General features: G+C 30.8%; 1 protein-coding gene across 13 annotated transcripts in view; it reads right to left on the bottom strand.

Annotated features, from left to right (window-relative positions):
* The window catches only part of LOC127276984 (neuroligin-2), an 856,047-nt gene that overhangs the window by 817,277 nt on the left and 24,781 nt on the right, over positions 1-13,989 (bottom strand). For 4 of the 13 annotated variants that reach the window (XM_051297750.1, XM_051297753.1, XM_051297749.1 and 1 more), the window contains one exon: positions 821-1,073. The exons of the other annotated variants lie outside the window; for them this stretch is intronic. The gene's annotated coding sequence lies outside the window, so the exon portion shown is untranslated. The remainder of the gene's footprint in view (positions 1-820; positions 1,074-13,989) is intronic. 13 annotated transcript variants of the gene reach the window in all.

Genomic DNA, 13,989 nt, shown 5'->3' with positions numbered 1-13,989 from the left:
CGTTAAACACAAATCTCTATATTTCAGTCTCTCTCTCAGCAACAACGTCTATCGATTACATTCTGTACCGCCATATTGATTATTGCTTCGATCCCCCTTCGTTTTCCTCTAGTTACGCAAAGGCCGACGTGGTGGCGCTACGTCCTGGACTCCTGCTCTAACTTGTCCCTAAACCCCACACGGCGCGAAACTCAAAACCACCCCCCATGTCGACAATAGCGTAATGTGACGAATTACTTTGTCACAAACTAAATGTGTATAATTAAAAAAAAAACTTTAGGTTTAAGAAGTATCAAAAATAATATAACAGAAGTTGTAAAATATTGTAATTAGAATAAATTTTTTTTACAAAAAGGTAAAGTGGCTTCATCTATAATTATGACAATTCGCTAAATTACTTGTTCGGTTTTTCACGTGGAGGTGGAGTCCTAGGTAAAGCCAGTGCGAGTTCAATTACCTATGTTGTTTTGCGCAACATTTTACAGAACTCCTATTAGAAAACGTACGACACTACTACACTACTTTTGAATTCTGGAAATAGTTATGTAAAATATACTGAAATATACGATTGATTCTTCACAAAAATAAAATTTTTTAAGTCAGTAAAAAATAATTAAAATTGCAAAGAGAAGTTCATATTTTAAGTTTTACAGAATTTCGAGATTTATGTAAGAAATGAATCTGAGTTATAGTTTTTTGAATTTATATTATTATATTTTATTATATTTTTAAAGTTTATGTAACATTTGTTTTTGTAAGTGGGATATATATATATATATATGTGTGTGTGTCCTGCAGGCGTTAATGGGTTAATACATACCTAATTTTAATGTTGTAAGTAAATGATATTGATCAATGAAGTAATTGTCAGTAATAGAGGACGAAACTATACAAGTCTTGCTTTATGACAGAATTGTCGGATTTTTGAACAAGCATAATGGATGTTCTACAATTTATTAAAAACTTCATTCAAATTGACATTAAGAAGCTAGCCTTTTTCCATTTTTAAAAAGATGTTTGATCACTTCTGCTTATCATTGGGCTGATATATACATATATATGTAACAGATAACCTGAAATATTCATTTTTATAACATTATTTTTATATTCAGAAATATATTTTATGGAAAAAATGAAATTTTTCATGCACTTTATTCATATTTAGTTCATTATAATAAAAAAATGTATGGTTAATATGTGGGTCAATCCATTATATTTCGACTGAAGTCGTCGCTGACTAATTTTTAAAAATTATAATACTTTGCAGGAATGATTTTGAAGTTATCAAGATCACGAAATGAAAAGAATTTTATTAAAATTTTAATTATTTATTGCAAAATATGAATTTAAAGTTTATGAGGTGCTGAAAACTGTCAATTTTTTAGCCATTAGAAAATATGCAAAAAAAATAGAATTTACCATAAAAATAAAAAAAAATTGTTGTAATTTACTAAGAATGAATAAATTTATCATTATCAATTGATATAATTATTTAAATATGTGAAATAATATATAAAATATGATTTTCAAGTTCGCCTGTCAAATAACCTAAATTTGCAAATTTCATCTATTAAATGTGAGAAAGAGAAGTCATTAAATTGAAAAAAACCTTACCAAATATAAAGTACCTGTGACTAACTTTTAGTTTTTCTTAGCACTTTTTTCCTTTTTTCTTCATAAATATGAAATAAAAAGCAATAAAAATTGGCACTTTGCTTATTTTCACTATTTTCAAATGTAAATAACTTTCTTGCAGAAAACTGAAAAATTACAAAACTTGGGCAATATCTAATTGATCACTAAATACACACACTGGAAAAAAATTCGCTTAGGTCCCGAAGATACTTTTTGAGATAATTAAGTTTATTGGTTAAACATTTTGAACTAACTTCAATTTTATAAAAATCACATGTATTTACCTGATAAAAATTGTGAAAAGTTTAAAATAATTATCTCAAAAAGTATCTTCGGGACCAATAATGATAAATTTATTCATTCTTAGTAAATTACAACAATTTTTTTTTATTTTTATGGTAAATTCTGTTTTTTTGCATATTTTCTAATGGCTAAAAAATTGACAGTTTTCAGCACCTCATAAACTTTAAATACATATTTTGCAATAAATAATTAAAATTTTAATAAAATTTTTTTCATTTCGTGATCTTGATAACTTCAAAATCATTCCTGCAAAGTATTATAATTTTTAAAAATTAGTCAGCGACGACTTCAGTCGAAATATAATGGATTGACCCATGTACAAACAAAAATTAAAATTATTAGCATATTTTGGAAGACAATTATTGAGGGGTAACATCACCCAGAGCACATAAAAATAGATTCTATTTCAATAATTTATTTTAAGAAAACAGTTTGTTTCCTCATGGAGATGTTTTGTGATCAATTTATGGTAACTACTTTTGTATTATAATAATTTTAAAAAGGTGAAAAAGTTATATTCTTGGAAGTATGCAGAGATAGATTTTTGACATCATTTGAGTTTCTTATTTATTTGTTAAATAAATTAATTTAATTTTGTAATTTTTTATTATACGAATTATATGATTATTCTTATTATTTGGATAATAAAAACTTTGTTTTCCATATGAATATAAAAATTTTAATTTGTATAGGCAAAAGAAAGGATTTTTAAAAATTAAGTTTTTAACTTCGGAATATTTTATAATAAAAGGTCCAATAATAGGTCAATTGCTTCGTTTTTAAACATTATTACAGATATATTACAGTGTTTTTTGTGTTATTCCATAACCGTAATAACGCATTATTATAATATAATTATAATTTAATTTAAAGAAACCACTTATTTTCAAATAATAAAAAAATATTAAAAATAGATGTGATAAAAAAATAGTTAATGACCCATATGCGCATAATAAAATTTTTTTGAATAAATAGGGATAATGACCCCAATAATCTTTTTGGGTAACTTAAAACTAATTTTTTTTTAAATTTAAAATTTTTTTATCTTGCGCATATGTGTAATGTCAAGAAGATTATTTCATATATTACCGGGAACTAACTAAGCGCCATCTGTATGACGACTAATGTACAAATGTACTACTGTACATTTGCTTTTCAGTATCGATCTATACCCTCTGTAAGAATCACCTCGTTCAATAAATTTTGTTAATCTCAATCTGTTTTTCTCTCCAGTTAATATATATTCCCTGAATATATCCTGTAATTTTGAATAGGTTATGGGCCCAGTCGCGAATCCAGCATTAGTGCATAACCTAAAGAGAAAAACAGATAATTAATTCGGTTGAAAATTGTCACCTCGAGGCACGCGCGGACGCGACGCCATTTTTCGTAGGTCCCTTGTTCCCAGTTTCTTGTTTGTGTGCGTGCGCGAACAGTAAAAAAAATGGCCGACCCGCTTAATACGAAAAATATGACAAAATTCGATGGAACGAACTTCACATTATGGAAGTTTCAGATGAATGCGATTTTCACTGCTCATGGATTAAAAGAAATCGTCGACGGCACAAAGGCTGAACCTGCAGCAGAAGATGATACAAGAGCAGCATGGATAAAAGAAAACGCAAAAGCTGTTTTCATAATATCATCGACCATGGATTATTCCCAGCTTGAATATCTCATCACATGCGATACCGCTGCAGCAATGTGGAGAAAACTGTCGACGATACATGAACAGAAAACTGCTTCCAATAAATTATTATTGATGCAAAAATTTCACGAATATCGTATAGGTGTCAGTGATTCAGTGTCTCAACACGTAGCAAAAATCGAAAACATGGCTCGTCAGTTAAAGGATCTAGGCGAACAAGTATCAGATGTGGCCATAATGGCAAAAGTGCTCGGAAGTCTTCCTTCAAAATTCAGCAATCTTGTGACTGCCTGGGACAGTGTAAACGCGGAACAACAAACGTTAAATAATTTACTCGAACGTTTGCTTAAGGAAGAAGCGCGAATCACAACCAGCGATGACATAGCAAGTGCATTCGCCACCGTAAATCTGAAATCAAAGAAAAATACGTCGAAATTTTCTCAATCGTCGAAAAACATCAAAGAATCGAAGAAAACAGATAAACGAGACTGTTTTTACTGCCACAAAATTGGACACATGATTAAAGATTGCCCTACACGAAAAAAGGCAAATGAAAGACAAGGCAAAGAACGTAGCAGTAACAATGACAATAATATCGAAGCATTGATTGTTCAAAATGTTTCCAATGCCAAAGAAGTGACAGAGTGTAACCAACCTTTGGCATCGGCGCTCGGTACGATCTCGTCCATCGAAACATCATCCCTTCTGGAAAGTGACATTAAAGATGTATGGTTATCAGACAGTGGTGCGACAAACCACATAACCTTCAGACGAGAGTGGTTCTCAACCTTTACTCCTCTTCAAAATTCATACGTTGAGTTAGGTGACAACGGAGTATGCGAAGTAAAGGGAACTGGAACGGTTGCGACAAAGAGACTTATCGACGACGTGTGGCTAGATTTGAATCTCGAAAATGTTTTATATGTGCCGGATTTCAAAAAGAATTTATTCTCAGTGGGTGTGTGCACAACAAAGAAATTAGACGTGATGTTTACTCACAACACTATAGAAGTGTTTAAAGGTAACCAAGTAATTCTCCGTGGTATTAAACAAAACAATAACATATGTCGCTTGCTATTGAAATCAGTGATAATGTGTGAGGCAAATTCAGTAGTCAGTGGGAGCTTGCAAATTTGGCACGAACGATTGGGCCATGTCAATCGAGCAACGCTTTAAGACATGGTGAAAAAGAATCTCGTGACAGGTGTAAAGTTTTCGAAATATGAAGATTTCTTTTGTAACGGATGTCAATACGGGAAGGCTCATCGACTCCCCTTTCAGCAAAGGACCGGGAAGAGAAACGTGTTACCAGGGGAATTCATTCACAGTGACGTCATGGGGCCAATGTCAACTGAATCGTTGGGAGGATCTCGTTATTGTGTTGTTTTCAAGGATGATAATTCTGCTTTCCGATATGTTTATTTCATGCGTCATAAATCTGATGTTTTCGAATATTTTAAGGAATTTGAAAAATTGGTGTCAAACAAATTCAATCGTGGAATCAAAACCCTACGAATAGACAACGGGCGAGAATACACGAGCAATGAAATGAAGGATTATCTGAAGAATAAGGGTATTCAAGTTGAGACAATCGCACCCTACACACCGGAACAGAATGGCCGATCGGAGAGAGACAATCGGACCATCATCGAGAGTGCAAGGTTGATGCTGCATGCTGAGGACATGCCACCTTCTTTTTGGGCAGAGGCAGTAAATACCGCCGTTTATATTCTAAATCGAACTCCTTCCACTCAAGTGATCAACGCGACACCTTATGAAGTTTGGACAGGAAACAAACCGGATCTGTCTCATGCAAAGGTGTTCGGCTGCAATGCTTTTGCTCATATTCCTGACGGTCTACGCGTGAAGTTGGACAGCAAAGCTAAAAAACTCCAGTTCGTTGGTTATCAAGGGGAATCCACCAATTATCGTTTGTACGATCCTGTCACTCGAGAAATCAGTGTCTCTAGAAACGTGACATTCAATGAATCCAGATCAACTGTCATCAATAATCACCGGTCAACGGAAATTGAACTGGTGATTCCTGAAGAAAGAATACTACCAAATACAGATATTGAGAATCAAATCGAGGAACCTGTCAATCAAGCACCATTACAGGAACAAACCCGGCAACTTAGAGACAGGAACACAATTCGTCCCCCTGACAGATATCAAGCAAACTATATCGAGTATCGTGAGCCTCAAACGTACAAAGAGGCAATTTTATCCGAGGATGCAGAATCATTGAACCAGGCTATCGCAGAGGAACTCCATGCACTTCAAAAGAATATAACATGGAAGATAGTACCTATTCCATCTGGAAAGAATCTCGTCGACTCGAAGTGGACTTTTAAAATTAAAAGATCACCTTCAGAAGACATCGATCGGTATAGAGCTCGCTTGGTCGCACGTGGTTTTACCCAGAAAGCAGGATTGGATTATTCTGAAACCTTTTCTCCAGTAGTCAGGTATGACTCAGTACGAGTGCTTCTTGCAGTGGCAGCTGAAGAGGATCTCGAGATTCAGCAATTTGACGTCAAATCTGCATTCCTCAATGGAAATTTGACGGAAGATATCTACATGAAAGTGCCGGAAGGTGTTAGTGTCGGGAGTGAAAATATGGCCTGTAAGCTCGAAAAATCAATGTATGGATTGAAACAAGCTTCACGGGTTTGGAATGCCAAGTTCAGTGATTTTTTGAATCGGTTTAATTTGAAAGAAACAAGTGCTGACAAGTGTGTGTTCTACGGCTCAATTAATGACTGTAAGATATATTTGGGACTTTATGTAGACGACGGCCTAATCATGTCAAAAGATAAGAAAACGCTGGATCTCATGATCAAAGCGTTGCAGAGTGAATTTGAGATTACTTTAGGTAATTGTGAGATTTTTGTTGGTATGCAAATTGTTCGCGATAGGAATGAAGGCACCATTTTTATTCACCAGGAAGCCTATATTAAAAAGGTGTTAAATCGTTTTCGAATGTTAGATGCAAAATCTCTATCAATTCCGGCCGATCCGAACGTGAATTTGGAACGCACTAATGAAAGTGAAACAGCTAATTCACGAATCCCATATCGTGAAGCCGAATATACGGCAGCGTGTGACGCGACGAAAGAGGCGATCTGGCTGAGACGCCTTTTGAGTGATATCGGATATCCATGTGCTGGTTCCACAGTAATCTATGTTGACAATCAGAGTGCGATACGTCTTGTAAGAAACCCAGAATTTCATAAAAGGACAAAGCACATGGAAATCCGACTTCATTTTATTCGTGAGAAATATGAGAGCGGAGAAATAATTGTAGAGTATGTTTCTACACAACAACAATTAGCAGACATATTAACAAAGGCGATTCCAAGAGATCGATTTAACTTATTATGTATTGGTTTGGGATTAAAATTGGGGAACTTAAAGTAACATTGAAGGGGAATAAATAAATAACGAACAGTAATAAATATTCAATAAGTGGGAGTGTCAAGAAGATTATTTCATATATTACCGGGAACTAACTAAGCGCCATCTGTATGACGACTAATGTACAAATGTACACTACCGTTCAAAATTGTGCGAACTCTGCTTTTTCAACAACTATAAAACTGTTCAAATCTTCAAAAATATTAAAACTAAAATTTTTTCCTCTTTATTTTATTAAAGTTAATAAAATTCTGAAAGAAATGACACCTTGACAAAGAGAATATGTTAATTTTTCAATTAGATATCTAAGAAAAACCCAATTTTCAATGTTTTTACTATTTTTTTTATTTCTCTGGCAAAAATTAATATTTTTAAACGTTCTTAGGCTCATTGAAATCGTATTTTGTTATGCAATTCAAATTATATAAAACAATTCATGTACACATTCTTCCCTAGCATATGCAAACCGTGAAAGTTGGCTCATAAAATGTCAAAAAATTTAAATTTAATTCTACAATAAAATATAATGTTTAAAAATCAAGTAAATATATCATTCTAAACTTCTCTGATTTATGTAAGTAAATTTAAGACTTATATATTTTACTGATCATTTTTTGTCATATAAATATTAATCACAATTTTTTGACATTTTATGAGCCAACTTTCAGGGTTTGCATACGCTAGCGAAGAATGTGTACATGAATTGTTTTATATAATTTGAATTGCATAACAAAATACGATTTCAATGAGCCTAAGAACGTTTAAAAATATTAATTTTTGCCAGAGAAATAAAAAAATAGTAAAAACATTGAAAATTGGGTTTTTCTTAGATATCTAATTGAAAAATTAACATATTCTCTTTGTTAAGGTGTCATTTCTTTCAGAATTTTATTAACTTTAATAAAATAAAGAGGAAAAAATTTTAGTTTTAATATTTTTGAAGATTTGAACAGTTTTATAGTTGTTGAAAAAGCAGAGTTCGCACAATTTCGGACGGTATTGTACTACTGTACATTTGCTTTTCAGTATCGATCTATACCCTCTGTAAGAATCACCTCGTTCAATAAATTTTGTTAATATCAATCTGTTTTTCTCTCCAGTTAATATATATTCCCTGAATATATCCTGTAATTTTGAATATGTAAGATATAAACTTTAGTTTAAGTCTATATAGTAGTCTGTATCACGTCAGGTTAAGAAGAAAAAAATATATCGAAAACCCTCAAAAACATGGTTTTTGGAGACTTTACTCCTACTTTACTCAAAATCCTGACGTGATACAATATATGGGTGATTTTTCGAAGACTGTGATTTTTCAGGCTCTAATTTTTAAAACATATTTTTGGAATAATCAATGGGTATTAACATTATTTCACTTCCATTTCTTAGTAGAATAAGCAGTAAATATGATTCTTCACGAAACTTAAAATTCACAAAGATATTCTAGAAATAGTAAAATAGTGCTGCCACGGTAGTGACCTAAAATCAACGGTAGTTATAATATAATGTTTAGAGAAACATCGCGTATAAAATTTTGAATTTATAGAGAAGGGGATATTTTCTACACACAAGATACTTTATTATCAAAGTTATATAATTCGTAAAAAATTTTTTATTTATAACTAATAATTATTTATTATTAAAATCACAAAAGAGGAAAGAAATGAAAACTGAAATTTAAATAAATTGAAGTGTAGAATAATTACTTTTATTAAGAAAGTATACAAAGTGAAAAATGAGTTTATTTATAGTAAATAATTAAGCAGTTAGATGCTATAAAGGGATATGCCAAGTTAAATAAATGGCGCGTATTTTTTATTTAAAACTAAAAATTTTGTTTATAATCAAAATTATTTTTGTAGTCCTAAAAAAACTTATTGATCAACGCGTGTAATATACATATATTATGCTAACACCAAACATTTCTTATATTATTAAATATTTAATTATTAAGTACTCCCAAGTAGAAATGTTCGTAGCTCGCCGTAATTAAACACCGGTATGGTACTGATCCAATACTGGCCGTCGGTATTGACTTTCAGTACTGGCAATGTACTGACTAATACACCGAATCAGTACTATATCGAAGGTAAACAAATATTAAAACCAGTACTGGCAGAACACTGTCATTCACACCGAATCAGTACTATGTCGGTGGTAAAAAACATTAAATGAAAAAGTCTTTAAATTATTCCAATAGGTAGAAAACGATGATTTTTTATTAAAAAATATGTTTATTAATTTCTTTCCAATACTTTCTCTCAAAATTTTTGATGTAATTGTAATGTATTATTATTATATATATAAAATATATTTGTTTGTATTAGTTAAAAATTTTGTGAGATAAAAAAATTCAAGAATAAATACATTTTATTTTCGTGATCAATAGATAATACGGTCTTCGAAATCAAATCTTTTGCATTAGGGTAAACTATTTCAAGTCAGCACTTCAAGCCATCGCGGCTGTGCGGTATGCGTATCCGACTTGGGTTCTTAGGGTTTAGGGTTCGATCCCTCATGCGCGCGAGATTTTTCATTCTTAGTTTTAAGTGTTATAAGTACAATACTTGTTTATCTATAATATTAATTATTAAATAATTAATTAATTAAGTATAAGTGCCCACTACTGGCCCAGTACGGCAGTCAGTACTGTTATACTGACTGGCAGTATAGGGTCAGTACTATGCCAGTGGCACATTTCTACTTGTGCTATTTTAATGAATAAATAATAAAAGTAAATAATATTGCTATTAATTCAATAGAAAAAATTTCGTTTTGTAGAATTTTATTTTTTTTCATTCACAAAATAGAATAAATCATGAAAGGTGAAATATAATACACTTTGAACACGTTATAATTATTTATTAATAAGAGCTCAATATCCCCATAATATTATATAAATCAACTAAAAAATCATTAATTTATACTTCCCAATAGCAATTTTACAAAAATTTCAATTATTTTTTGCAAAATATTGGCTCAAACTAAAACGAACCGAAAGTTCACCAAGCTCTATCAACTTCTCGATTCACACAATCCACCAGGGTAGGCAAACAAGACTCATGCATGTAGGTTGCAATGACACGATACTTCTTCCTTGTATTGTAAGTATCGCCTACTACATTTGAGACTTTGCTTAGAAATGTAAACTATTTATTTTGTTTCTATTAAATTTAAAACTGTAATTTATAATAATTGTAATTGTCAATAAAATTTAATTTATAATTATATTTATAGGGTAAAATTCCTGTAGCGAACTAAGTGAAAAAAACGTGAGTCGGTTCGGGCTGTAACTTGCACATAGTTGACAAAATTCCGCATCCAACGAGCTCTATATAAAGTACTTTGGGATAGAGGATTGTTAATAAACAATTGGCTAACATGGCAATTGTTTATAAAAAATCCTCTAATCCAAAGTAGTCCATATAGGGCTCGTTGGATGCGGAATTACATCAGCTTTCAACATACTAAATTATTTCGGAAACTTGAGAAAAGTAGAATGGCTATGAGTACAAAATACAATATACTAGAAATGTCACTACCGTGGCACTTAATGGAATATCACTGGTCGTGTCATCTTTATAAGGTTGTTCTTGTAAATTGAGTTTCAATAAATGCACAGAAAAATAAAAAAGTTATAATTATTATCTTTCATATAAATGTGGTTGCATTTAACCAATTATTTGATAATAATACCTATGTTATAAATAAATTAATTTAAATTTAATCTTTGTTATTATTTTGTAATAATTCGCTGATATTATTATGGAAATATTGTTTATTAACAATCCTCTATCCCAAAGTACTTTATATAGTGCTTGTTGGATGCGGAATTTTGTCAACTTTCAATTGGTACCTTCAGGATTGCCATAACTGTAGTTATTTGTGAAATACTTCATTTTTTATTAACATTAATTAATTAATTAATATCTCGAAAATAACAAAAAAGGACATCTTAATATATTTGGTGGTGAAAATACATATTTTTAGCTTAAAAAAAATAAATAAAAAAATAAAAAGGACCAAACTTAAAAAAAAATTCGAAAAATACTTTAATTTTCAAAAAAATGGGTCAAAATTTGAATTTTTGAAATTTTTTTTGCACCATTGGAAACAGCAGGAAAAAACCTTTTAAAAACATACAGGACAAATTTTTTTTCTTCTTTCTGTTTAAAAGTTTAAAAGTCTTCAAAAATTCACTGCGTAAATTTTTCAAAAAAATTCAATTCCCTCCCTCTCCGACAGTTTTTAGAAAGCCTAACAATACTTCTTGGTTAAATTACTTACCCCTAAAGCTAAACTATGTGCATGTTACAGCCTGATTCGATCACTTTTTTTTTACTTAGTTCGCTACAGGAATTTTTCCCCTTATATAAAATAAAATTTACTATATAATTTCACAATAATATCAGCGAATTATTACAAAATAATAACAAAGATTAAATTTAAATTAATTTATTTAAAACATAGGTATTATTATCAAATAATTGGTTAAATGCAACCACATTTATATGAAAGATAATAATTATAACTTTTTTATTTTTCTGTGCATTTATTGAAACTCAATTTACAAGAACAACTTTATAAAGATGACACGACCAGTGATATTCCATTAAGTGCCACGGTAGTGACATTTCTAGTATATTGTATTTTTTACTCATAGCCATTCTATTTTTCTCAAGTTTCCGAAATAATTTAGCATGTTGAAAGCTGATGTAATTCCGCATCCAACGAGCCCTATATGGACTACTTTGGATTAGAGGATTTTTTATAAACAATTGCCATGTTAGCCAATTGTTTATTAACAATATACTAATCCAAAGTACTTCGTATAGGGCTCGTTGAATGCGGAATTATGTCAACTTTCATTTAGTAGCGTCAGAATGACGATAACTTTATTTTGTTTATAGAATACATCATTTTTTATTAACTTTAATAGATAATTAATTAACAAAAAATTGTAAATATTATATAAATAATTTTAAAAAATGTTGACATATATGTTTACCAAATGTTTTTTTGTGCTCTTTCGATTGGTGAAAAAAATCCAAAAATTGACCCTTTTTTCTAAAAATGAATAATTTTTTTGACTTTTTTTTTAAGTTTGGTCTTTTTTTAAAATTTATTTATTTTTCTTTTGAAAGTTAAAAATCGGACAAGTGCGAGTTACACTCGCATTAAAACCGAGGGTTCCGTACCCTTAAACCTAAAATTTAAGGGGTTAAAGTGTGAAGGCATGTGGAAAAATTCCAATTTTGCTTAATTTTTCCTGTAATATGAGCATAAAAACACATAGATAGACACATAGTCACATATAACGAAAATTATCAGTTTTTCCTTAAAAACGCTATGATTATCAACTCCAATCATGCTTACTATATTTTTTTTGTAATCTATACGTAAAAATACATAAAAATGTATAAGTTTGAATTCCTTAAGATAAAATTTTCTTCTTTTTTTATTCGAAAAATCCATGATTTTTTCTAAAAATATGCGTTTTCCTTAAAAACAATATGATCATCAACTCCAATCGTGCTCGCTATATTTTTCCTGTAATCTACACGCAAAAATACGTAAGTATACCAAATATGAACTGTCTTGGTCAAATAGTGTGTGCGCTAGGTGGATTAAACGCTTTTTTTCAAAATTTTTGATTTTTCCTTGACAACGCTATGTAAATTGATCCGAATCATGTTCGCTATATTTTTCCTGTAATTTTCACGTAAAAATACATAAGTGTACCAAATTTGAGCTCTCTATGTAAAAAGATGTGGCAACCAGAGGGGGGGTACATAGTCATTTTCAGGGATTTTTCGTAAAAATTCATGGTTTTTCCTTGACAACGCTATGATAATCAATTCCTATGAGATTCGCTTGTTAATAAACAAATGGCTAACATGGCACACAAGCCTGCAAAAGAAAAATTTCTGTTATCAGAGATCGAGAAGTCATTTCCCGTAGTTTTTGATGTGCTGAATCCGAATCTGGCAACGAATACGTACGTCAGGAATTTAAGAAAAATGTGGGTAAATGTCTCAAAAATCATGTTTTTGTCAGTTTTTGAAATACTTGGATTCGTTTGGAATTTGTCACTCGGGGGTTTTCGAGGTCGCGAATTATGGATATGATGTCAGATTTTCAATATGGCGGATTCAATATGGCGCACACGTTTTTTAAAAATCGACTTAATCTGCCATACTGGATCCGACATTTTGAAAATCTGACATCATATCCATAATTTTTATGATTACCAACTTAAAAAAACCATTTTTGACAGCTAATTTATTTTATTGTTGTCAATATCGATATATCTTTGTAAATATAGGGTTCAAGCTTCAACATATTTAACAAAAATTAATAATTTTCTATTTTTAATGTTAAAAAACTCTTTCATCTTGTGACTAAAAATATTTAAAACCTCCAATTTTCATAATTTTGAGATCGCTGATAACTAATAATCTATGGTCAGAATTATTCAGAAATTCAATATGGCGGATTAATTTTTTAAATTCAATAAATTTAACTAAATTCAGTTTAATGTTTTTACTCGGGGGTTTTCGGGGTCGCTGAATAAGAATCCGAGGTCAGAATTCAAACATTCAAAATGAAGGATCCAATATGGCGGACGATAATTTAAAAAAATTACTGAAATTAGCTGATTATCATCATTCGGGGGTTTTTGAGGTCGCTGAATACGAATCCAAAGTCAGAATTAAAAAATTCAAAATGGCGGATCCAATATGGAGGTCGTTAATTTCAAAAATTTACTGAAATTAGATCAATATTATCAGTCTGGGGTTTTTGGGGTCACTGATTACGAAGCCGAGGTCAGAATTAAAAAATTCAAAATGGTGGTTCCAATATGGCAGAGTTTCCAAAATATCTGCTAAATTTTTTTCTGCTGACAAATTGAAAGATATCCAATAATTTTTGTTGATATCTTTGTTTGAATTTAATGAACTCGTATAAGTAAGTGATTCATAATT

The sequence above is a fragment of the Leptopilina boulardi genome, unplaced genomic scaffold (assembly GCF_019393585.1).
Source record: "Leptopilina boulardi isolate dan_hultmark-lab unplaced genomic scaffold, ZJU_Lbou_2.1 LbouV2_162, whole genome shotgun sequence".
Taxonomy (NCBI): Eukaryota; Metazoa; Arthropoda; class Insecta; order Hymenoptera; family Figitidae; genus Leptopilina; species Leptopilina boulardi.
This window is presented reverse-complemented; position numbering and strand designations above follow the sequence as displayed.